Source organism: Phoca vitulina, unplaced genomic scaffold, assembly GCF_004348235.1.
Source record: "Phoca vitulina isolate PV1807 unplaced genomic scaffold, GSC_HSeal_1.0 scaffold7, whole genome shotgun sequence".
NCBI classification, from domain to species: Eukaryota; Metazoa; Chordata; class Mammalia; order Carnivora; family Phocidae; genus Phoca; species Phoca vitulina.
The window spans coordinates 41,265,901-41,289,028 of NW_022589710.1; the positions used below are offsets into that span (position 1 = coordinate 41,265,901).

The 23,128-nt window shown below is 47.2% G+C and overlaps 1 protein-coding gene across 3 annotated transcripts in view; it reads right to left on the reverse strand.

The window, feature by feature from the left end:
• SLC8A3 (solute carrier family 8 member A3) overlaps positions 1 to 23,128 on the reverse strand; it is a 134,178-nt gene that overhangs the window by 68,488 nt on the left and 42,562 nt on the right. The window lies entirely within an intron of this gene.

The window sequence follows — 23,128 nt, forward strand, 5'->3', positions numbered from 1 at the left end:
TGCCCTGAAGGCTACAACGGGCAAATCACAAGTGCTCCATGCTTACTACCCTGCTTCCACTCACATTCAGAGTCCTCACATTCTTCTTTTATTCTGGAACAAGGATGGACAAGAACTACTTACTGCAGAGGAACCTACCCAAACAAGTTCTGGGATCTTCCAAAGCTGCTCTTGGGTCCTCCCTGCCTAGAGCGCAGTCCCCTCAGCTCTGGCCACCAGTAAGCTCTAAGTGCAAGTCTTTATTTCTCTTCTTGTAGGATCACCCTTCCAGAGGAACAGTTCATTCTCAAGAAGGGATGCCTGTTCCTTAACAATTTGTCCATCATGTCACCAAAAAAAAAAAAAAAAAAAAAAGACATCGTAAGAGCCCTCGAAGCTTCTCCTACCCTCAAGTTTGGGACTCTCAAGAGGAACCTGGGTTGGGGCCTAGGAGGCTGGGTGGGAGCAACAAGATGATGCAGGTAGAAGGAACACATGAATGTGTACACACACACACAAACACAAATACACAACTGGTCTCCTCCGCAAACAGTAAAATACAGCTTTGCTGTATGTAGCCATTCAAAGATGATCCTTTCCTTAAGTATTTGGACCTGAAATGAGTTTGGACTTAATCTCCTACCAAATGAAATCTCTAAGGGAAAGAAATGCTGGGCCATTCATGTATCTCGAGCTTTCAAGAGATGTCAATGCAGGGATCCTATAGGACATTGCTCAGGAAAGTCCTGCAGCTTCACTCTTTCAATTAAGTACAAGTGTTTTTGCTGGGAATTATTTGTTTCATGTGACATCTTTTGCTTTTAGGAAATCAGTAATTTGGGCACAGAAGCAGTGTTTTTCCTTCTGCTCTAGTGGCAAGAGCACTCGATAAAAAGTCCTATTTCCAAGGATACCCCTAAGTCACTCAGACCTTAGGGGCAAAAACACTCTCTTTTTTCTGTATATTGATTTCTTCACTAGTGTAAATGGGAATAATTTGACCTGCTTTCCCCTATATGGACACTGTAAGTCTTCATGTTTCTATAGGGAATTAGGGAACCTTTGGAAGTGCCTCGCTACAGTCAAGCAACTCTGGGGATCTCATTGCAACGGACCAGACTGTGTTCCCCCTGCAAATTCATGTTGAGGCCCTAACACCCCACAAAGTGATGATATTAGAAAGTGTGTTTTGGGGAGGGGATGGTGAGTTGGGTTTAGATGAGGTCATGAGAGTGGAACATCCACAATGGGATCAGTGCCCATATAAGAAGGAGAGACACCACAGCTTTCTCTCTCCACCGTGCAAGGAAATAGAGAGAAGGCAGCTGTCTACACCTCTGGAAGCATGCTCCCTCCAGACATCAAATCTGTCAGCACCCTCATCTTGGGCTTCCCGGCCTGCAGAAACGTGAGAAAAAATGTCTGTTGTTTAAGCCATCCAGTCTAGGGTATTTTGCTATAGCCGTCCAAGCTAAGACACGCACACATCTGATCCGCTCACCCCAAGAATCCTACAATGGCCTAGCTGGCAGGCTACTTCCAATCTCCTTCAGTTTAACTTTATGGATGGTGAAACCAAGGTGTAGATGGGAAAAGTAAATTGCTGATGGGGATTCTCAGATCAGAAGCTCAAACACTGGAATGTAGCTGTTATGAATGGGAAGCTCGGGAGTTACAGCTTGAATTTTGGGTTTGCCGCCCACTACTGTGTAAGCTTGCACTAGTTATGTTACACCTTTACCATCAGTTTTTCAGTGTACGCTGAGGATGATAATACCTTTATGGGTTGTTGTAAAGATTAAATGAAATAATACTTAGCACAATGCTTGGCAACTAGTAAGTGTTGTATAAATGCTAGCTAGCTGTGGGAGAGACCAGTGAAGACTCGGGCTCCCCTTCCATGGTGTAGAGCTGTGGCTGGAACATGGCTGACGGCCTGCGCTTATATTTCCCAGCCCCTCTTGCCTCTCGGGAGGGCCACATGACTGAGTGATCCCCAGAGGAGTGCAGGTAGAAGTGATTGTGCCACTGCTGGGCCAGGTGGCTAAGCAACAGGTGGGAAGTCTGCCCTCCTCTAGGGTTGGATTATGCCAGAACAACTCTGCAGCCCCAAAATGGTGCAGCTGCAAGATGGAAGCTGCCTACATCCCCGAGTATTGGCTTGGAGGAGAACAGCGTGTCCAGGACATTAGACTTTGCATGAGTAAAAAATCAACTTTTACCATGTAAGCCAATGAGATCTGGGGCTTGTTAGAACAGCTAACATGAAGCATCCTGACTAATGTGCTACTGCTATTATTACTAGAGTAGACATATGTCCAGAAAATGAGAGGGGAACTGGAGTGTTTAACCAGTGTGACTCTTGCCTATAACTTCTGAGTTTAAAGGTGGGAAAGGTGTGCGTTTGCAACACCCCTGCTTACACTAATCCTCACACTCAAAGGGCTGCATTCTCCTGCTATTAAGCAGCAGAGGGCAAAGAGGTAGAGTCCAGTCTAGCTCTGTCCTCCCTGAGGGCTGACATAGCCTTCCTGATGAGTGATAAGAGGATTCTAAATGATCTCAGCCCCGGCAGTACGCTCCTATAAAACCCCTTGCAAGACTGGTAAAAGAATTAGACACACTGCAGGAAGGGCAACAGCAGCGGGGGATTCAGACAGTCCGGTCTTCCCTTCACCGTTAGCTGGCTTATAACCAGCCACGTGATTGAGCCTTAGTTTCCTCATCTGTACAATGAGGGACTGAAGGACAAAGGATCCTTTCAGCTTTAACGATCTGGGATTTTTACAAGTTCATCCATTCAAGAAACATTTATTGAACTCTGCGCTGGGTGCTGGATGTACAAAGATCTTTGAGATATGGTCTCTGACCTCAAAATGTTCACAGTCTGGAAGAGATGAGCCTGCTGTGGGGTCAGGCGTGATGGGGGTGGCCTTAATGCAGCGTTCTCTGCCTATATGGCTGCTCACAGGCTTCATTTACTACCTTGATATAAAATAGAGGCAGAAGGGAATAAGGGCTATTCATGAGGCAAGTACCCTAAGAAAGGTGTTCATTCTGGAACAGCCCAGAATCTGCAACATGGCAACAATTCAGAAAAGTCTCTCTCTCTTTTTTCCCCCTAGCAACTCAAAAGCACTGCATTTTAGACCCCAAGAGGAGCCTCTTATCTGATACTGCCTCCTAAAGCAAAACTAAGGCCTAGAGAGATTGAAGAGTTCATCTCAGGTCATTTACCTGAAGATGAGGTCAGGTCCAGGTTCTCTTTGCCCATCATCTTGAGTCATGGCCTTGGAAATGAGGGGAAATTTGAAAAAGCATCCCCGCTCTATGCCCATGGGGGTCCAGGTGAGTGTCTCCCAGTTCCATGCGATTCAGACTCCTCGCTCGGAAAACCTCTAGTTTTCTGGTTGCTAGACAAAACTCTGGACCAGTTACCTCCTTAAGCCTTCCAGCCTCAGTTTTCACATATTATGCCTCTTTCGATTATGTTCAAAACTCCAGAACTGCAAAACTAGTCATGCAGCCAAACAAGGGTAGGGGGTGGAGTGTGGATTGTGAGCCAGAGCCAACAGCCCCCTTCTGGTTGAAAAGATTCAACCTTCTGAGGAAAGCAAAAAGCCCCTTCCTCTGTTGCCATGGGAACAGCTCAGCAATGCTAGGGATGCTCTGCAGGAGGTTGCCTTGGAGCAGAGCTGGGGAGAGGGCTTTCTTGCCAATGAGGCAGGAAGGCCATTTTCGAGACAGCAATCCTGTTAGTGCTCCTGATTGTGTGGGCGGGAGCTGGGAGTGGTTCCCCAGCCTCTGGCCCTGGGGCATCTTTTTACCTCGCATTGCCAGGCTGGCAAGAAAAGGGGCCAGGACCCAAGGCCACTTCAAGTGATTATGGAGTAGGGTTCTCTGTTTAAAGACTCAAAGTCACTGAGGAGAAGAGGCCTCCTCACCTCCACTGGTACAGCTGTATCCCTGTCCCACCAGGACCGGGTGACAGGGTGGCTGTTGTCTGAGGAAGCCGGGGATAACCAGGAAGAGAGCCATGTCAGAGAAGATTTGGTGGGGCCAGGGGAGGGGGGCGTAAATGGAGACTGTGAGCAGTCACAAGCCTCCTGTGTGACTTTGGAATCCTTTGTGACTCCCACTCCCACACCACACATTCCCACAATGGTTGACAAGGATCATTGTCTTCTGACCCATATTTTCGTTTGCTCTGTTTCACGGAAGACTCATTTCTCAGCCCCCGGCCAGCTGTTTATGACTCAGACAACCCCTTGGGGAGCACACCCCCCACCCAGCCCTTAGGAAGAGCTCCAGCTTCCCTGGCCAAGGGCAGCGGGGGTGGGGGGGCGTGGGGGGTGGCTCTGGTGACAGAGCGGCTAAACGCATGTGCTCTAATGTCAGATAGGCCTGGCTCTGTGACCTCAGTCAGGACAGTAAGCCTCAGAGTCTCAGCCGCCTCATCTGGAAATTGGGTGGTAATACCACCTATCCGTAGGATTCCTGGGAATACTATACATTGCATGGATAGCATTTAGCCCAGAACCTGGAGCATAACACATATTCAATAAATGTAGACTTTGCAAAAGAAAAAAAAAAGGTTTAGATTAAATAAACTTTACAGTTTTCCCAATTGTAGGAATCTGTGATTTCTATCTCCACTTCTCTAAAAAAGAAATGTATTATGACTACCCTCCGTGGTTAAGATTATTTCAACTATTTCTTTAATGTCTTCTTCATTCTCTCCTTTTTTTATTCACCTTTATTAATATTTGTCTATGTGGAAAATAGAAAACATGGAAAGAACTACAACAGGCGGTATCTGGTGGTAGGAGAATATGTGGAGGTTTACTTTTTATGATGAAAATACTATAAAATATTTTTAAAAGTGGGGTTATTCAACATTCTTGTAATCTCCACCTCTCTTTCTGACATCTAATTCAGAGGTCTTAAACACTGCCTCACTTCAATTATCTTTCCCACAGAAAATTTATTTTCAAGTCTCCACGTCCAGGTCTGGCCTCCCTCCCAGACTCGGGCCCCCTGGGCCAGCATACATGCATGTGGATGAGCCAGAAGAATCCATAATTAATCAATTGCTCATGATGTATCACTGTTTACAAAGCCCTGCCACACTTGTCTCATTTAATCCTCAATTAAATAACCCTGTGATAGGACTACTAATATCATCGCCCCCATTTTACAGAAGAAACAACCAAGACAAATTGAAAGGCCTACCTCCCCCATTGCCATATCAGTCGGTAGACCAATGGAGGCACAAGGAATTTGAATTCAGGTGTGTCGATGCCACTTCAGAACAAGTTTCTCCCAGGGTAAAACGTCGGGACACCCCCGCTGATTACCACTCCACTAAGTCTCATGGCCACTCCAGCCTCTCTGCAGTGACAGCAACACCATGTCCCCAGTCACCTGGTATTTGTCTGACTCCTCTCACGCTCTTCTCTGCCACCTCACTCCATCAATCATGGAGCCCTGTCACGTCTTCTCTTTCAGTGTTTCCCAAGTTGTCCCTTTCCCTCCATTTCTACTGTGACCCCTCACGTTCTAGCCCTGGCTGCCCCCTACATCTCCTGAGGACTCAACCATGCAATAGCTTTCTAACTGGTCTAACTCCATCTCTTGGTCCTTCACAGTAACCAGGTTAATCTTACCTATTGTCTCTAGTGCAAAAGCCTCCATAGCTCTGGATTGCCTACAAAATCAAGTTCAAAATCACTGCCTGACAGACAAGACCCTTCTCCATCTCCTGAACCTATAATCCTTGCTGTAACTCTTATTATTCCCCTAAATCAGTCATTCAACTCTAGCCATATACATAGACTTGTCCAAAAATAACAAATGGGTTTCTTCTCAGATGCCAAGAGATCAAAAGGTTATGTCTGCCTAGAGCCCTGGGTTGAAGAGGCTTATTACAACATATTTGGGTCAGAGAAAAAGGGTGCCAAAATCAATTAGCAATATCTGCCACTGTCAAAAGGATGGGGAGGAGAGGTGGAAGAATGTGGCATTCCATTTGTATCCCTTGTCCTTTCTATTAGTGTGAAGCTATTCTAGGCCATAACCTTACTTTTCTTCCCCAATCTAATTACCTTATAGCCACTTAATAGTCCTTTTCACGCAGTAGATACTCAGTAAATATTTTTAAATTGATCCATAAATTTTTCTGAACTCATTTTGAGTTACAATAGTGCAGAAGCCCCATAGGATAGAGCAGTGGTTCTCCACCCTGGGGAGCTATAAAAAAAATACTGAGAGATCTGGGACTCATGCCCATCAGTTCTTTTTTTTTTTTTTTTTAATTTTTAAAAAAATTTAGTTAGAGGGAGAGGGAGAGAGCATGAGTTGGGGGAGGGGCAGAGGGAGAGAATCTCAAGCAGACTCCCTGCTGAGCAGAGAGCCCTATGCTGAGCTCGATCCCACAACCCATGAGATTATGACCCGAGCCGAAACCAAGAGTCAGATGTTCAACCGACTGGGCCACCCAGGTGTCCCCCGCAATAGGTTCTGATTTAATTAGTCTGGGAAGGATTCAGCACTAGTAGTTTTTTAAAGCTCCCCAAGGTTGAGAACCACTGGCTTAAGGGAAGGGCAGTGGAGCTCAGAAGTCCTGATTTTCCTGAATAGCATGTGATCATGAACAAATCATTGTACTTCACTGGGTCTCCATTTCGTCTGTTAGAAAATAAGTAGTTCTATTGCATTATATCTAAGGTGTGTTCAAGTTCTCACAATTTTCTCTTCCACTTCCTAAAGAGTTTCTCTACCAGCAGAGTCCAGCTCTCATACTGGGGACCTAAAGGCCCCAATCAGATGTTCCTAGAATCAGAAAAAATGGAAAGCCTAATGATACTCTTTTTTCTCCATTTTTCCAGTCTGCTCTAGACATTGGAAACATTGCTTCTTAAATCACTCAACCAACCAACCAATAAAATAATGATGATAAGTAACTTGGGGACCACTGAACCTCACACATTCTTAGATGTGCACAATTGACATTTTCTCACATCTATGAAAAGTGCTTTAAGAAACTTCCTAAACTTCTCTTGCAACCAAGTTATTGCCTCTAAGACTTCCTATGTCGAAAATTTAGAGCTGCCTAAATTAAGGACTTGAATCTCCATTATTGTTTAGAACCATGCAAGGAGCTGTGTAGAGAATACAAAGAAGCACACAATTTTGTCCTGAGGAACTTAAGACTGTAACTGAGGAAAGAAAATTCATACACACACACACACACACACACACAATTTAGAACCGGGCCCTAGAAAAATGGTGTTCAGATGGCACCCAGGGAAGGGAAAGATCCATGTTCCTCCCACAATTTCCAGCCAGGTCTCTTTGACCTTAGAGTGCTGGTATCATCCCAAACCTTCTATCAAGTTTATTCACACTATGACTAATTCCTGGCAACAGGGAGGGGCTCCCAGAATACCTCCTGATTGCTGAACACAGCAGGAAGTAGCAAGAAACATCGTCCACACTTCCCATCATCTCTGCCTTCTACTCCTCCCCTAGTAATGGCCCCCAGATTCATTCCCAAGTAATTTACATGCAAATTAGATTAGAAGGAGGCAGAAAGGATTGGGGTGGGGGAGTAAATTGTATCCTGGACACCTACAATTGAGAACCAAACATTCTATTCCTTGAAAATAGAGTCCGGACGGTGTGGAGACTAGGTTCTCGGAGGAAATGGTGAATGGGGACCTGGTAAAGGTCAGACACCTGGGCACTGTGTGGTGAGACAGGCAGACTTTCTGAACCTGCCCAATAGCACTTGATTGATGGGTCTTGCAGACCAGTGTTCTCTGGCCATCTCCCAAAGGTTAACTCTCAACTATAATTGTTTCTCTTTCTGTGAGTGTGATCAGTAGCAGCTAAAAGCTGCTGATTGTGATGGCAATGAGTTATGCTGAGTCCTGCTTCCTGGGACCAGCACCAGAAAATGTCTTCCCTGTGTTAGGCTTTCTTTGCTTAGTTCTTCCTCAGAATGTCCTTTTCTGATAGCAGCCGATTTGTTACATTCTCTCCAAATATGGCTTCACAGAACAGGAAGCATCCTGTCCGACCTCTGATTTTACAGATGAGATCTGTGTTCTTCTAGAGAAGGGACTTGCTCATGGTCACCCACTAGATGGTGTCAAGCATCATGGCACTCTAATGGTTGGTGCTCAGGTCCAAAGGGTACCATAAGGAGAAAGGACACAACAGAGTTAACCTTTGGACTTTTTCATTCTAAATTCTCCCCTTCGGTGATCCCGTCTACCCCCAAGTCTTCAATCTCACCTCCACTCTCATGACCTCTATAATCTGTGTCCCTTGCACTGAACCTCTCCTGAATGCCAGGACCATATTTCCATTTGCCTAAAACATTTTCACCTGGGTGTCCCATTACCATCTAAAAAACAACACACCACAAGTGGAATTCCAAATACCTCACAAGCTTATTCCCCATTTTCAGATTGTCCAACTTACTAAAGGGCAATCCTATCCATTCTGTCATGCTGGATTGAAACTGGGCAGTCATCTTTGACTCTACCTCCTTATTCTCCCTCCACAGTGCCATTCAGTCTCCAAATCTATTGCTTCTTGTCATAGAATACCTTCTTACCCATCTCCTCCTGTCTGTTTCAATGGACACAACTCAGGCCCAAATCATCCTTCACCTGCATTACTGTGATAATTATTTAATTGGTGGTCCTCCTTCTGGATTCTCCCCAATCTATCCCTTACCTGTCCTCCATATCCTTGCCAGACTAACCCTTCAAGAACACAGATCTGTCATGTCATTCTCTTACTCAAATGAACTCCTATGGTCACTTTACAGTGTAGGGAGTAATGTCCAAACCCTTCAGCCTGTCATCAAGGGTCTCTACAATTTGGTCATACTCCACTCCATCTTGCGCCTTCTTCCATAGGCCCTGCAATTCCTTCTCTTGACCAGAAATGTCCTTCCTCCCATATTACCTTGACAAAACCCTACTTCTTCTTTAGGACTCACTTCTCTCTTCTTTTTTTTTTTTTTTTTTAAGATTTTATTTATTTATTTATTTATTTATTTATTTATTTATTTGAGAGAGAGAGAGAGAGGTTGAGTGGGGGGAGGAGCAGAGGAGGAGGGAGAAAGAATCTCAAGCCGACTCTGCACCAAACATGGAGCCTGATGCAGGGCTCAGATTCACGACCCTGAGATCATGACCTGAGCTGAATCCAAGAGTCATACACTTAATTGACTGAGCCCCCCAGGCACCCCTAGGACTCACTTCTTTAATGAAGCCACCTCCCATCCCACACATTCTCAGAGTGGTGCCTTTAACAGTTTAAAGTTAAACTAGTGACATGCTGGTTATTAAGACTTAATATGAAGATGTTAGAAGAAGCAGTACAAAAGCAAACCCGTGAAAAACCTGAAGCAGTTATTGGGTGACCTCTGTTAACATGTTTTATTTCTCCCAATCAAGGACCAGGCCTCAGGCTGTTAAAATCCTTCTCCCACATCACTGTACCTTGTACTTCCATGTTAGCTCTTACTATCTATCCCTCATGATAGGTGTTGGTATAAGAGTTTTCCTTTCCCATTTAAGAGCTCATACAGAGCACTAAGGAGTCTGAACTTAGGGTGCCTTGGCATTTGTCAATGTTATCATCACTTTAATTAGTCTCTGTTGTAGTTATGGGCATAGTCATCATTGTGGTGCTAGTAGGATGTGGCTGCGTGAATAAAGTGGGTCCCATTATTGGTTTGGGCTCTGGGCCTAAATGCCCATGCATGACTCCTCTACAGTGGGCCGGACAGACCTTGGGAAGGCACATTTTCCTATACAGGGTAGACCTGAATAGAATTCCCCCCTATACTCAAACTCATCTCAGATGATACCCTGCTCAAGATTGCACAGGCCACACTCACTGCCTGTAAGGGGAGGAAGAGAATTCAACAGAGTATGGGGTGGACCTGAATATACTTATTTATACTCCTAGGGAAGTGCCTACAGAAAACGTGGTGTTCTGGAATCTGACAATTCTGATTTGGACTCTTTTATAGGAAAGGTAAATAATGCTGATAAAACTTCCCCTAAAGGCTACCATGTCATAGTAACTCTGTGTCACTGTGAGTCAGGTGCCTGTGCTAAGAGCTTCATATACATCATCTCCTTTAATCCTCCCGGGAATCCTATGTCGGTATTAGTATTATTATTATTATTATTCATCCTTATTTTACAGAGAAGAAAAGCACAGTTTAGAAAACTTTAAAAGCATTTAGTCAGCTTCATTAATGTTTTAATGCATTTATTGAGCATTGTACTCCAGCCACTGTGCCAGACATTGTGGGAGATACAGGGATAAACCAAATATCCTCCTTGATCCAAGAAGTTCACAGGCCAGTGGAGGAGCTACTTAAGTAAATTCGAGTAAACCTGATTTGTTAGGGAGAGGGAGAGGCTGGCATTGACTCAGGGGTCTTAATTAGAGAAAAGAATTTGGGGTGCATTTGCAAGATAGGCCAGACTTCAAAAGGCAAAGATAGGAGTGCATGTGCCTTCTGTAAACTGAACAGTAACGTACTTGAGGGCAGAATCAAATCTTTTGTGCATAATTCAATGTCAGAGGTATTTATCAAGCACCTCCTAGGTACCTGCCAGTGTGGTATGTGTACAGAAGGGGGATGTAGAGATAAATAACACAAAGCTATTGCCCTCAGACCTCTGGACAAATTTCTTCTTCCTCACTAGTAGGAAGTCCTCCTCTAGCCACCACGGGCTCTCCTTACCCTCTCTCCCTCCATGAATACTTGACTGACTTTCTTGTTTGACTGTCCTCTGCTTCGTCTGGGTCAGACAACCCAGAACAGCATCTGGGGCTGGAATCCTGAGACCAGAAAGACCCTGGGAAAGAGCTTCACATCCGAAAGGCATTTGAAGGTCACTTACTGAGCCTGTCTACACACATACTTCAGAGGAAATGTAATAAACTTCCTTAATGATACTCAACTCACCTGAGGTTTACCTGCTGACCCACATGTGCCTACCCTCCGAGGAGGTGCTGATGACTGGGAAGGTGGAGGTGCTGGGTTCCTGTGTTTGCCTTTGGGCTGTGTATGCACATCCTGAGTGTGTGCATGTGTGTGTGTGTGTGTGTGTGTGTGTACAAGCGATACTTCTCAGGATCACCATCCACGCTGGGGGAACCCAGGTCTGGTTTCCCACAGTCCTCTGCAAGGGTGATGATAGCTATACCCAGGAAACCACCCGCAAGCCTGGCTAATTGACCTAAATGGCAAGGCAAGTCCTCTGGGCATCCTCAGGGTCTTGTCTGAGAAGAGCTATGAACATTCATAATAACAAAGGCAGAAAACATAGCAACAGTCCATCTTGGCGCCCTGGCTGTAAATGGCTCATTTGCTCTGGCAAGAGGAATGGAGTTTTAATGACAAATCGTAATGCCGCACAGCAGGCTTGGTTCTGTGCTGTAAATTATTTTTGAAAGAGGCACTATGCCTTAATAAAAAGAGGAGTGCTCTCTGCTGTGGAGGGAGGGTGCCTGAAGTCCCCCCACCCTTCCTGCCCTGTCCTTCCGGCGCTCCCCGGCTCCATCTGCAAGCCTATTCTCTCCTGTCTCTTGGCCCATGAAGACATGGCAGTGCATTTCACAGCGGGTTTCGTGGCATGCACCCTCTCTCCTGTGAGTGCAAAAGGATAAAGCTGAATTTCCCAAGACCTAGAGCCAAAGGGTACACGGTTCAAAGGGCATTGAACTGCTAATTTGCCCCTTTGGGACTTCCCGGTCTTCCTTCCACACAGGAGGAAGGAGCTCTGAGAACTGTGTTGGACTGGTTTAGAGGCAAGCCAGGAGATCTCCATGCTCACACCATCAACATCTTTTAACAGCCTGTGGGGATAGGAGGCAGACGCCTCGAGGCACTGTAGCAAAGCTAGTGCTCCCTGGGCAGCCACGCCCTTGCCAAATTTCCCAGGCTCCCTTGCAGTTGGATTGGGCCATGTAACCAGTTTGGGCCGATGGACTATCATTGAAAGTGAAATGTGTCATTTCAAGGTAAAGGCAGTTAAGAACCTGTGTGACTCCCCCCCCCCCCCACTCCATCCTTTCCAAATGGAGTAGCCATCAGCTGAAGGAGCGCAAGAGGTCCCACCTTGGGCTTCGTGTCTAGAGAACAAGAGATACACTGTATGGTATGATGGATTTTTGTTACTGCAGTACACTCAAGACTAGCCTGACCAATGTGCCACCATCTCAGGGGCTCATGCCCGGAACTGCATTTCATGGTACTGGGTAGCTCATCCTCCATTCTGCTCCCCAACATTAGCCCTGCCTGCCCTGAGGCCCAACTGGGGAGCAACGTCAATGCCATCAGACAGGCCTGCACCCCAGTCTGGCTCTGCCACTTCCTCGGCAATCTCAGACAGGTGGCCTAGGCTTTCTGAGCCTCAGTTTTTCCATCTGTAAAATAAGAACACCTCTTTTGTCAGGCTGTTGTGCCACGTAAGGCAATCTTTATAAAACCCCTCGGGCACTTCTTGACGCATCATAGGTGCTCCAAAAGTATCAATTCTTATCTGTTCTTTTCCTTTCTTCCTTCTCAAGGTGCAATGCAGTTCTGAAATGAAGTGAGGCTAGTTGGCTTGTGAAAACCTAGCCTGCAGAACAGGTTCCACTAGGGCTTAATGCTATCCAAATTTCTGAATATCTGCATGTTCCACTTAGTGGTTACATTTCTTTGGGCAAGCTACATAATTTCTCTGTAAGTCAGTTTCCTTATCTGCACAATGGGAGAGCAAAGGGACCTCACTCATCTGGTCATTCAGAGGATTAAACAAATTATGTTAACTATATAACTTGCTTGGTAAGAGTGCCTGGCACATGGAACCACTTCCTATAAAGGTTATCTTTAAAAATAATTATTATTATAATTATTATTATTATCATGCCCCTTGGCTAATCTCACCTTTAAAAAGCTGTCTTTCATTTGTGTATATAAGAATTTGGGAAAATCTAAGATCCAGAAATGTCACTCACATATAACAGAAAACAGGTGACATATTTTACCATGCCTTAATGGGTTTTAAAGTACTCTCCATCTCTAGGCTGCCTCTCAAGATTGTATGGTCTGGTCTTCTTAAGCATTTTGGCTTAATGGGAAAGAGAGACAAAAGCTAAAAGAGGAGAGAGGAAAAGGAAACCATGTCCAGACATCTAAGTTAAAGATTTGCTCTGCACTTGGTACATCCACTCATTTATCCTCTAAGCATTTACTCAGCGCCTGCTGAGTTCCGGGCACTGGGTCAAGCACCTGGGTGAATGAGTCATTGTCCTCACACTCTGGCTGGGATACAGACACATGAAGAGACAGTTGTGCAGGAGTGTGAGAGGGAAGGTGGAGGTTTGTACAAAGTATTTTAGGGAAGACCAAAAAGGATACCCAAAGCAGCCTGAGGTGTGTGTGTGTGTGCATGCATGTGTATGTGTGTGCTTGTGTAAAGACTTCCCAGAGGAGATGACCTACAGCTGAGTTTTATAGAGTAGGTAAGATTTTCTGGGCAAGAAAAGGGAGAGGGCATTCAAGGCAGATGGACCAGCCCAAAGGCACAGAGATGAGAAACAGCCAATTATGGGGGCATCTGGGGGGATCAGTCAGTTAAGCATCTGATTTTTGGTTTCAGCTCAGGTCCCAATCTCAGGGTCATGAGATTGAGCCCTGCCTCGGGCTCCATGCTCAGTGGGGAGTCTGCTTGAGATTCTCTCTCTCTCTCTCCCTCTGCCCCCCCCCCCCCCCCCTCACACACACATGCATGCATTCCCTCTCCCCCCCAAAAAAAGAAAATTTAAAAAAAAAAAAAAAAGAAAGAAACACCCAGTTATGGACAGGGACCAGAGGCTGTGATGTGGTGCTAAAACATAAAGCCTAAAGCAGAGTGAAGAGAGATGAGGCAGGCAAGGTAGACATGGACAGGTCACAGACAGTACTGCTCTTTAGGATGAGAAGCCTGTGTCTCATTCTATTAGTGACTTTAGTTGGGGGCCGCTAAAGGGTTTCAGGAGCCATGTTTACTTTGGTGACCATGTGGAGGATGGACTTGGAGGATAGGCTAGACAAGGACCGTTTAGGAAGCTATGGCATTGTAAAGGATAAAGATGACGAAGGCCTGATGTAGAGGTAGTAACAGGTAGATGGAAAAAAGAAGGTGTGGATTCCTGGGGCCCATCCTGAGACTCGTCTGTGAGAAAAAGTTGTTAGGAAGAAGGGCGTGGGGTTGGACTGGACACAGAGCAAAGTGAGCGTGGCTTGAAAGAATCCCAGGTTGAAGAAGTGGCTCCCTGGGGAATGTGACCATGCAGCACGCAGGTGGGGCTTTCAGGCAGAGAGGTCCAGCAGGCCATGGGATACATGGCTAAAGATGTAGATTTGGGTCTCATCAGTCCAGAAACTGTGGACACAACCTGAGTGGATGAAAGAGATCAAGGAGACCATACCACAAGGAAGCAAAGGTGGGACCCTGAGGAGCACCAATATATATATGGGGTGTGATGGAGAAAAAGCTACCAGCGAAAGAGACGGAGATAGGACAGAAGCTCTAGGAGAGTGTGCTCCGTTCTGGAGTGCATGGGGGTACGGAGCTTCCGGAAGGCCAGCGATCAGCACTATCAAATATAGCAGAGAAGCCTTGGATGATCTCAGAGAAGTCACACTGCACAGGGCCGAGGAGTGAAGGGACATGGGGACACAGAGATGGCGAGTCATCTGAGAAGTCCAGATGGGAACTGGAGGTGGGAGAGGGAAGGAGCTGAAGTGATTCAGGAGAGGAGACAGAGGGTGGAGCTTCTGCAATGCTTTAGAGTCATACAAGGCTTAGTTAGATGCTCAGCTTCCATTCCATTGTGTGACCTGGAGTAGATCATTTCACCCCTAAGCCTGTTTCTTTATCAGTAAGGGGAACACAATAAAAGCTAGACCATAGGACGTACAGTAGGTGCTCAATAAATGGAGCTAAAGGAGGACACAGGGTCATAAGAGAGGTTTTCTAAAAATAGAAGAGAAGTGATAGGAATGGATAGGCAAATTCAGACACTGACCCTCACATCATCAAATTGGGTAATTCAAGGGCTGCACACTTCTCTTGCTGAAACTGGGAGAAATCATGAGTTTCCTAGACGCTTGCACTTGATGACGGGAAATGTGTCGGTTACAAAATGTGACAGAGCCTGCAATTGTTTAGGAAGGCACTGTGTCTGTGTGAAAATCAGGCTGACGTTCAGGGATGGTAGAAAGTAAAGGTCATGGTGACAGTTCAGAAGTGGTAAGTTAGGTCAGAGAACAATGGAAGAAACAGAAAGACCACCCATGATACAAGGTCCCAGGCAAGAAAGGAGAGGCTGGGGCTAAGGGCTGGCTTTAAAGAGGAGGAGGGCCATGAGGCCCCCACACATCCTCCTGGGAAAGTTCCCAAGTGAGCAAATTCTCATCCCCAGTGGGGAGGGAGTGATTTGCCATCATCCAGTGGCCCATTCGCCATATAGTGGAAGAGCTAGAGTCCAGAATGGCTAACATGTGGTTAATGGCAGAGCTAGAGCTAGAACCTGGATCCTTTGGCTCTTTTCAGGGCACCTGTTGGGTTGAAATGAGTTAAAAATGGAAGAATTAACTCATCTTGTTTTGGTGAGTTCCCCTTATGGCAATCACGTCTTGCTGGACTGGAATGAGAAAGAGGAAACCAAACTGAAATGAAATGCCTCCAGTCAGAGAAAGTCGCAAACCTGGTAAATGCTGCAGCCTTCGTGTTATGTTTAGGGGACACCCCCTTGCACTAGACACTATTTGACGTGTTATGTTTAGGGGACACCCCCTTGCACTAGACACTATTTGAGTTTATTAGTGAGAATCCTAGTGTGTTAGTGCTAAAAACAAAAACAAAAAAACAGGAAGAGCTAACTCATTTTACAGATGAAGAAGTCAGTTTGCCAAGCACACAGGGAATCCACGGCCAAGCTGAGACTAGAATTGAGGTGCTCAGACTTCCAGCCACAGGAGCAGCATTGTCTGGGTCTGGCCTGGGCAAGCGAGTGGAGCGCTGGCGGCTTTCACCTGTTGCTCCAAGTAGCTTGGAAGGCAAATGTGGAGGAAACAGGAAGCTCTTTGTCCCATTCTCCAGTTACATCTCAGGGCAGCCTTTGGAGGTGGTGATCCTGGGCAATGTGGTGTTCAGAGAGGGGTATCTAGATTGCCCAGATAAATTCAGCTCTTTGCTTTGCTGCTGAATCCCTGGCCTCTGCAAGCGTGTGCTGTTTGTTAGTCCCAAGGGAGGGGAGAGGAGACGGTAGATGTAGGAGTTCAGGTAAACACAGCCCATCCTTGGGCATCTAGGGATTCACCACACGACAGAACGAGACCTCCAAATCCTTTTCGTGAGGCCAGCCAGCAATTCACCTGTCTCTGCTACCTGTCCCTGGCAACACCCTTGGCCTCTCTGCTAATCACTGACTGCTGTCTTCTGATTTTAATTTACTGCCAGGTTTGACAATAAAACCACGAAAACGTGAGTTAGGAAATCCTTCCTTCCTTGAGCTGTGCCCGCGCGCCTCCCCCCAATCTCCCAAACCAAACAGATGTCTTTTGAAGTTATGGGGGTGGGGGGAGCTTCCTTCCCCACCAGCATGGCAATAAAACTGAGGCAAGGTTGGCTTGGTGCCTTTGATGGTTGCCTTTTCCATTTGTTCAAGCTCAAAACAATGAGGCCTTAAAGGGAAAGAGGAAAGAAACAATAAAATAGGATGTTGAGTGATGCTTAAAATTCTCTTGTGCTCCCAGCTCAGGCGGACTAGCCTCCACTCTACAGGCTGGACAAGGGGTCCTGATGCCATGTTCTCAGATGGTTGACCCGCAGCTACCCCTTCCTCCATCATCACCCAGAAAAAGCAACAAAAGGGCTAGGGACTCCTTCTGGCAAAGGCAGATGCCCTCATATGCTCTTGGGTGGTAATATCCTAGTCAGAGCAAAGTGCCAAGAGGTTGGAGAGGAGCGGACACTGAGCGTGTCTTTTGGTGAAGTCCATACATGGGTGGGAGAACACAGGATGGAGGGCAGCACATCAAATGTTGGGAACCAGTGGGGCCCACCATGCCAGGTGCCAAAGCCGGGATGCCACTTCTGATGGTTATCATCCCAAATGCCCAAATCTCAGTACACTGTCAGGAATTCAAACGAAAAAGGGCAAGTGAATACAAGCTTAAGGGGATGTTGTGATGCAAACAGCTCTGGTAGAAGCAAAGCTGCTGGGGCTTGGGTGCACTCTTGCCAGGAATGCGGAAGAAGCGGGGCTATCGAAAATGATTAGGCAAGAGAAGGCCATGGACATACGAGGTCAAGCTCAGGGAACAGTTCTCTTTTAAAAGGCTGGTGTTTAGCCCACTTTTTACTCCAAGCCCTGTCCTGTCCTCAGTTTTATGTACTTCTCTTACTGCCCTCCCCGCCCCGCCCCTCCACAACCCACACCCTTTCTTCTAGTCGGTCCCTGTGAAAGGAACTTGCAACTCCCTAACCCCATTTTGCTGGCATTTTTGGCTCTTTGCTTTTGGTTCTGCTCCAGCACTGAGATGGAATTAAATTAAGCACGCACTCCTACAGCTAGTCTATGGAGCACCTGTGACATCAAAACACTTTGCCTTGGATCTTCTTTGCTCTTTCTTTCCCGTTCTCTCTGCTATCTTACTTGCTGCCTTGTCTCATTTCCCAATCAATAGGTGCTTTTGGGAAAGGTGCTCTGGCCGACTGTGTTTCCTCTCCCAGGGATGTTTGCATTTTAACAAGGGATTGAGCTTTCTGACAAAAGAAGGATTTTTTACTTATGATATTTTAGACAGAAGCAAGATGATGGCGACTGGGAGTGGGTGGGTCTTTCTAATTTTCATTCCTGCATTTTTCCCATTCTGTGATTCCCCAACCAAATCACTCCTGGCCCCAAACCTTGTCCTCTCCAAGTTCGCCCGAGGAAAGTGAACAATACCATCACCCCCTTTCAACTGAAGTAAAAAGCCTGAACACCATCCCCATGACCCTCCTTTTCCTCGTCCCACATCCAACCCATAGATAGGCGCGTTTTGTCACTCTTCCTGTTCTCTGATGTCCAGGCTCCAACCACCACTCCCACCTCCGTTGCCATCACCTTGGTCCCTGCCATCTTCACCTCTCACCTGGAACAACCCTTACAACAAGTCACTCACTAGCCACCAGCCTCTAGCCTCACCACCCTTCCAACACATCAGCAGCTTATCCCTACGCAGCACACATCACATCACATCATCCACCCGCTCGAGACCACTCAGGACTGGCCTGTGGAATAGAATTCAAACTTCTCACCATGGTGATACGGGCTGAATTGTGTCCCACTAAGATTTCTGTGTTGAAGTCCTAGCCTCTAGTACTGCAGAATGTGGAAGCAGGGTCGCTGCAGATGTAATTAGTCAGGTTAAGATGAGGTCAGAGTGGAGTAGGCTGGGCCCCTAATCCAATATGACTGGTGTCCTTATAAGAAGATGGCCATGGGAAGACAGAGACACACAGGGAAAATGCTGCCTGATGATGAAGGCAGGTTGGAGTGACACGGTTACAAGGCAAGGGACGCCAAAGATTGCCAGCAACCCACCAGAAGCGAGGAGCAGGCAAAGAATGATCCCCTACGGTGGGAGCATGGCTCAACTTCAGATGGCTGGCCTCCACAACGGTGAGACCACAAATTTCAGTTGTTTAAAGCCATCGGGTTTATGGGACTTGCTACAGCAGCCCTAGAAAGCCGATACACAAGGCTCCCAAGAACCTGCGTTCTGCCCACTTCACGGAACCAGGGGATGCCCTCTCACCCTTACTCCAGCCGCACTGGCTTTTTCTTCAAGTTCTAGAACACAGGAAGCCCATACCGCCTCTAGGAACTTTGAGTGTACTACTCCTTTGCCAGGAACATTTTCCTTCCATCTCTTCGTGTAATTGGCATTCTCTTCTCTTTCCGGTTTTGCTTTAAATGTCACCGCTTCAGAGAGGCCCTTCCAGACCATCCAACCTCCATGAGTTCAAAGCATCCTGCTTCTTTCCTTCCCAGCATCCATCTCAACCTAAAATTATTCCACAGGTTTAGCTATTGGTTTACCTTACTCTTACACTAGAATATCAGCTGCATTCGGGCACGGACCGTCCAAATGGGGTTGCTGTTTTAAGCCGAGCTCGCTTAAAGATAGCTTACTGTCTTGAAAGAGTTTGTTCACCAATACATCCTTCTCACACAGTGCTTGGCACTTGGAAGGTGCTCAATAAATATGTTTTGAATGAAGGAATGCTACATTTAGGGCACGTCCTGTCATAGCTCCCTTTATTGAAGGAAGGAGCACCTCCTGTGAAGCAGCTGGGCTCATCAGTGTAGGTGACTGCATGCTGTTGCTGGAATTAGGAACAGAATCGAAAACCAGGCCTGTAAGACTTAAAACTCATGCTTTTTTTTTTTTTTTTAATTCTCATGCTAAGAATATCATGAAAATCTGTTTATATATCAAGTTTTTATAAATCAAGTCATATTTTTAAAGTACTGAGGGAGCTGGCCACTCAAAAGGAATCCTGAGGTAACCTAACTGGTAAAATGAGCAACAATCTCCTAAGCCATGATTTGTGAAAATTCAGCTTTGTGCTTATGGAGGTAGCTGGCATCAAGGCACACCCAGGATTCCTGCCTCGGGAAACACAAGGATGCTTATTTGTACCACGTGCTCAGAGGTGGATGAAGTTTTCATATAAATTCCTTGCCTTCAGCCCACTTGTAGGGTTGGATGCCAAACACAATGATCTGCTCCACAAAACAACCCACCAGTTTGTCTGGTCTGAAAGCTGGTGGTGACTTTTTTTTTCTTTTTTTCTTTTTTCTTCCCCCCAGTTTGGAAATCGCTCAGCACCTCGTTGCTTTCACCCTCTGGGGGAAATGGGTTGTTCAGTTCACCTCCGCAGGGGAGAAGGATGGATGACTTAGTATGGCCTGTTCTCATTCTCCATGCTGGGCAACGAATCACGTCCACAGTGCCTCAATCCATCATGCCTCGGAATCCCCCACTACGCCTTTCCTGGGGCTCTTCGGGGAAGGGCCATGGGCGGCAGATGTTCCCTGGGATCTTGCTTTCAGGAGAGGGGAGGCAGCAGGGAAGGGGGTGTCCCTGCTCACACTGCCATCAGTCGCAGCCCCTGGCCTGGATGGAGCCTGGGACTGCAGAGCTTCCTGGCGGCCCGTGTGATGCTGTGGGGCAATGAGTTCCGGGCCGCGAGAACAGCCTGTGGTTTCTCAAAGAAAGAGAGCAGCTGCTGATGAGAAAGGGGCTTTTGATCTCTAGAATGTAAACTCCACAGGGCCGGGATTTTACCTGCTTTGTTCACTGTTGCATCTTCAGCACCTAGAGTAGGAGGACTTAGACATCTTTGTTGACCGGAGGAAGGGAAGAATGAATGGTCACATATGCTTCCCACCAGCCATAAAAAGCAGCTTCTTTGAAACAGTGGTTTCTTCCTGCTCTGAGCACGTAATTCTGCACACTGTACTGCCCATCTAAGTCAAGCAGATTGTCAGGGCGCCTCGGTGGCTCAGTCGGTTAGGCGTCTGCCTTCAGCTCAGGTCATGATCTCAGGGTCCTGGTTTCGAGCCCCACATCAGGCTCACCGCCCCATGCGAGTCTGCTTCTCCTTCTCCCTTTGCCCCTCTCCCTGCCCCTGCTCATGCTCTCTCTCTTCTCTCAAATAAATAAATAAAATCTTCAAAAAAAAATAAATCAAGCGGATTGAATCTCGGTTCCAACCTCTCCCATCATTGCACTGACTGTAAGCTCCTGGAAGGTAGGGGCTTGGAGCTCTGCCTACAACAATCATCTCTTTCCTTGATCCCCAAACTTGAAGTTACCCAACCACGTGCCCTGCTTTGGAGTTCGGAAAAAGTGGTCTCTGTGGCTTAATGCAGTGCTCTGCATAGAGCAGGCTTCAGTAAACACTTGCAAATGAGTGTCTCGACTCCCGGGTAGGATAAGGACACAGAGCAGAGAGCACCACAGTCTCAGGGCTCTGCTTGTCCTGCCACGTGGGGACAAATAAATAACCACCCTGGAGGTTAAGCAAAGAGGAAAATAATACAGTAAACCTCACACTGGCTACCACTTAGAAAACACCTGCCCAGTGCCAGGCACGGTGCTAATATGCATTCCATATTTAACAGCATGCTGGATGGAACTTTCCCTGCTATCCCAACACTGGCAGTTGGAATGCAGAGCTGAGGCAGAAAGGCCTTAAGTCTCCCCAGACTTAGAGAGAGAGCCCACAGCTGAGCCAGACACCTCCCTCAGGACTTTGCAAAAGGCCACTGAACTGGCTCTGCCTGCCTCCCCCTCTCCTTGCTCCAGCAACCCCCCTGCCCAGTCCATAACACAGAGAAGGAGAGAAGGAGGGGTGCCTGAGGTGTGGAGGAGTGGGATTTTCAGCCTCTCCCGCTCCTTTCATGAAAGAAAGGAGAGAAGACCTTCCTCTCAGCCCCACTGAGCCAAGGGAAGGGGGTGCCGAGACAACTGCGTAGAAACATGAGGGGTGCTTCCAAGAAGGGACACTGGTATTCCACTCCCAGACGACAGTCTGCACGCCCACCCTGCTGCCGCCATCAGAATGAGCACAGCAGAGTACTGAGGGAGTCTTTAAGGGAGCTAGGGTGAAACCCCAAGAGTTTGGGAGCTTCTGAAAACACAGGGGTTCGTGTCTGCTGCTTCTTGCTTGGCAGGAGGCCTGCTGGACAGCTGGAGCCAGCCGGGTGAGGAGGGACAGTAGTGCAATGTCCTAATGTCCCTCCCCTTCCTCCAGGGACCTCTGGTCTCGGAGGGTAGCAAAGAGGAACTCAGAGACTCCATGGCTATCCAGAGAAGAACATAAAGGTAAAGGGCAGGCAGGAGCTACGAGGCTGCCCGGGCAGCTTCTGGGTCAAACAAGAGGGCTTAGAGGAACGGGTCTGGCCTAAGGGAATTATAATTGCCTCTCTCAGAGGGTCCACAGTCATTCTAGGCTATGCCAATAGGGGGAGTGACAACCCCAGACATTTCTCCTCTTCCCCCTGCCTGACAAAATAGCAGAGGAGTTGGAGTCTAGAAGCGGGTCAGGATGGAGGTGTGCCAGAGGCGGGCCGCGCATCCCCAACGGTACCCCCAAGCACCATGGCGGAAGTCTGAGATTGGTGCTTTCAGCTGGATGGACAGAATAGTTTTAACCATAGAGGTTGCCAGGAAATCATGGATTCTGTTCAGGACATCGATCAGTTTGAGGCATATGCCCCAGAGACGGAGGGCAGTCAATGAAAGGCTTTGGGAGACATGAGTGGAGAACATAAAACCGCCCCATATACCTTCTAAGCCCAGCCTGCCTAACGAACGAGTTACACGTATGTTATATCACTGCATCCTTACGGCGGCCATATATGGTGTGACCTGCAATCCTCACTGAACAGATGAGGAACTGAGGGTTGAGAAGGTAAAATAACTTGCCAGAAGTGACACAGGAGTGGGAATCTGCTCTTCACTTTTGCAGAGCAGTGCCTCCCCCATTCCTCCCTGTACACTGAGCTCTGGACGTGTCCGCAGGCAGAAGCTGTGGGGGCTTTGAGAGCACGGATTCGGAGCAAGGCAGGGTTTGTGTCCTGGCACCGCCGCCTCACCCCTCGGGATTCTGGACAGATGACGTCATGAGTCTGGGCTGAGGCGGAGCACCTACCATCAAGGGACTATGAGGATTTGATGGGACCACTTCTGCATGGTAGGTAACATAGGCTGCTTCACTAATTCTTTCAGCCATTTCCTTGAAAGCCTAGCTCAAGATGTACCCTTCTCCCTTGATCGCCCATGGCGATAGACCTTCTCGAAGGAGCCCTTTATTTGTAGCACGTGGCACTTCCCACGACCTGCTTTGCATGTGTTTGGTTTCCTTTCCATCGGATTCCATCTCTCCCTAATTAGACTGTAAGCTACTTAAGGGCGAAACCAAATCCACACTTCTCTGTGTGCTCTAGAGCATCTGGCCATACACACTGTAAGGGCTACATCCTACATCAGGTCAATCCGTGCTTCTGCTGAAGC